Raw genomic sequence first — 3,481 nt, 5'->3', positions numbered from 1 at the left:
CAACCAGCCCTCGTCTTTGCAGTATTCATTATACCAGCAACAGCTAGTACTCAAGCAGTCCTCGTCTCATTAAAATACTGGGCTCTTCTAGTCATTCCCTCTGAAGACCGGGTTCAATATTTTGGCATTGGAAAAGGAGGGAGGACAGGGAGGATATAGGCAAGTGGGACGGGAGGAAGAGAAGACAAGGAGGGAGAGACAGTGTACAGGAAAAAGGAAGGGATAGAGTTGGGGAAGGTAAGTACCAGGTGGTGGATGGCCTTGTCCAACACCCGTGACACTCCTGAGATATCAACACATTACCCACACACACTCCTGAAACATCACATCACACACATACACACTCCTGAGACATCAACACATCACACACGCACACACTCCTGAGACAGCAACACATCACACACACACACTCCTGAAACATCACATCACACACACACTCCTGAGACATCAACACATCACACACACACTCCTGAAACATCACATCACACACATACACACTCCTGAGACACCAGCATATCACACACTCCTGAGACATCAACACATCACACACACTCCTGAAACATCACATCACACACCCACTCCTGAAACATCACATCACACACACACACACACACACTCCTGAGACATCAACACATCACACACACACACACCTGAGACATCAACATATCACACACACAACTCCAAAACATGTGCACACAACCCTATACCCACATGCACACAGTCCCATACAACCGTGCATAACATACCATACGCAAGTGCATACAACCCAACTCACAACTTCTCACCCACATGCACACAACGTCTCTCACAGGTGAACACAACCTCTCACCCACGTGCACACAACGTCTCTCACAGGTGAACACAACCTCTCACCCACGTGCACACAACGTCTCTCACAGGTGAACACAACCTCTCACCCACGTGCACACAACGTCTCTCACATGTGAACACAACCTCTCACCCACATGCACACAACGTCTCTCACAGGTGAACACAACCTCTCACCCACATGCACACAACGTCTCTCACAGGTGAACACAACCTCTCACCCACATGCACACAACGTCTCTCACAGGTGAACACAACCTCTCACCCACGTGCACACAAGCCGGCTGATAACAGTAAGAAGAGCCTTTTGTTGTTGTTGAAATAATCAGATACATCAGCAGTGTACTACTACGTATATGTGAAAGTTACTCAGTGGTAACCAAAAGCTATGTTTCAGTGTCATATTCCGTCACGCAGGATGGGCGTTCATACAAGGTATTGAAGTCGGCCAGTCTGAGCTGGGAGCGATGAGGATATCGTCAGTAGAGCGATGAGGATGTCGTCAAGTAGTCGAGGAAAGGTTCATCAGCTACGGCAGCTTCCAAGGTTACGTTCCAAAAGAGCTGGAGTTACTGTTACCTGGGGAAAACCATCTCTCAGAATGGCGGGGCCAGGAGCTATGACTTGACCTTCTGAAAACACAACTCTGCAAGTACAAGGAGGATATACAGGTACATATAAAAAAACAGACAGGCTTATAAACACATGAGATAGAGAGAGAGAGAGAGAGAGAGAGAGAGAGAGAGAGAGAGAGAGAGAGAGAGAGAGAGAGAGAGAGAGAGAGAGAGAGAGAGAGAGAGAGAGAGATAGAGAGAGAAATAAAGTCAGTTAATCAAATGAAATCGCTGGCCCACAGTTGGCTCTAACTTCATCCTGTTCCCTACTTGTATGTCTCATAACAATAAAGAGTTTTCAAATGAGCTGATGTAGGTAACAGCTGTTACCATGTAAGTGAGATTAGGATCCCTTAACCTAACCTTGTACAACCCGTGTGCAAGAGAAATTGAGAGAGAGAGAGAGAGAGGGGGGGGGGGAGGGAGGACAACCAGTCATCCTGAATCAGGGGAGTTTACATTAAGTCACATTAGCGTATAAAAAGGTATATTTAACCACAACTGAGGTTTACATAAACCTTGGTAATTACCGACAAATTGGTTTAAAAAGGTTCGTGAGCGAACACTAGGATATATTTATTTTAGAAAGTTTCGGTCCCAGGACCTTGATCAAGGTCCCAGGACCGAATGTTTTTATTAACAAATATGTCCTCGTGTTTATTCACTTGCCTTTTTAAATCAGTTTAACCACAACTCATCAAATTTGGAAAATGCGGCGTAATACGTCTGACAACACACGAGATGGCAGAGAAAAACAACAAGAAACTTGGAAAGTGAGAACAGTATGAAAGAAAATATCTAATGGTTACAATTATAACCATAATTTTTAAGGGGTGGAAGGGTAGGCCAGTGGAAGGTCTCGGTCAGATGACCAAAAACTCCAGCGGCGGGTCATCATATGACTAAGTCCCGCGTCAGGAAACACTTGTCCTGTTACCTGACGAACCTTACTAACTTAACTTTACAGCATGAAATCAGCCAATATGAATAAATCACATCTACATAATGTACTTCTCAGGGTGTCCTCGAGATCATTGCAAAACAATGTCTTATGTTCCCCAAGTCTATATAAACATTTGCTGACTGACTTCTCCAACTGTCTTAGTTTCCCACAACGCACGGCACATACACTGAGGTGTGTGACTCTTAGTGCATATGTTGACTCTAAGGATTAAAGTATTGTTAACTGGTGGTGAGCAGATGACATGCAGGCTTTAAACTCCGTTAACAAACCTAAAAACCCCATTAACTAATCAGTATAAACATCCCTGGTGCCCCTGCACCATCACAGGGGCAGCCTTGACCTACATTACCCACTAGTGGTATCTTGCCCCACTACCACTACCACCACCCCCAACAACCACTCCCCTCCCTCTCATCACAACTTATCAACAATACAAAAATATGAATGAGAAATACGCAAGCCAAGGACACTGTTATCACAGTGTTTTTCAAAGGCTTCATACAATATGCATTTTTAATATCAATTACTCGTTATAGTTAAAGCTTCTCTCCATGGGGAGGTGGAACAGAATTCTTCCTCCGTAAGCCATGCGTGTTGTAAGAGGTGACTAAAATGCCGGGAGCAAGGGGCTAGTAACCCCTTCTCCTGTATACATTACTTATTTCAAAAAGAGAAACTTTCGTTTTTCTTTTCAGGTTACCTACCTCGGTGGGATATGGCCGGTTTGTTGAAAAAATAAAGCTTCAGATATGGAAGATTATTTCATTCGAAATATTAACCTAGAAAGTCAATTGGTGTGGCTTATTTCCATTGTGGTCCTTGAATCCTCTTCCCCTAGTGTGCCATCACAACAGTCCACTAACACCCAGGTACCTAATTAGTGTTAAATGAACAGGGGCAGCAGGTGTATGGCAATATGCCTAACGTTTCCACTCGTGCCAGGATCGAACCCGGGTCCTTCAGATGTTGACAAAAAGGTCTACCATCTGAGCCACAAGCAGCTAGCTGGCAGGTAGTTATAACCAATCAATGCAGCAGCCACGACGCGACCTACATTAACATCGCCTGTGACCTG

The 3,481-nt window shown here is 44.7% G+C and overlaps 1 long non-coding RNA gene across 1 annotated transcript; it reads left to right on the top strand.

Annotated features, from left to right (window-relative positions):
• Positions 1–297: 297 nt before the first annotated feature.
• On the top strand, positions 298–3,161 carry LOC128701363 (uncharacterized). Its single transcript, XR_008408906.2, has 3 exons — positions 298–1,121; positions 1,246–1,499; positions 3,102–3,161. It is a non-coding gene; the product is annotated as an uncharacterized lncRNA (long non-coding RNA).
• Positions 3,162–3,481: the final 320 nt, after the last annotated feature.

This window comes from Cherax quadricarinatus, chromosome 72 (assembly GCF_038502225.1).
Source record: "Cherax quadricarinatus isolate ZL_2023a chromosome 72, ASM3850222v1, whole genome shotgun sequence".
NCBI classification, from domain to species: Eukaryota; Metazoa; Arthropoda; class Malacostraca; order Decapoda; family Parastacidae; genus Cherax; species Cherax quadricarinatus.
Note: the sequence above shows the minus strand (reverse complement) of the source record. Positions and strands in the feature narration are given on the sequence as shown.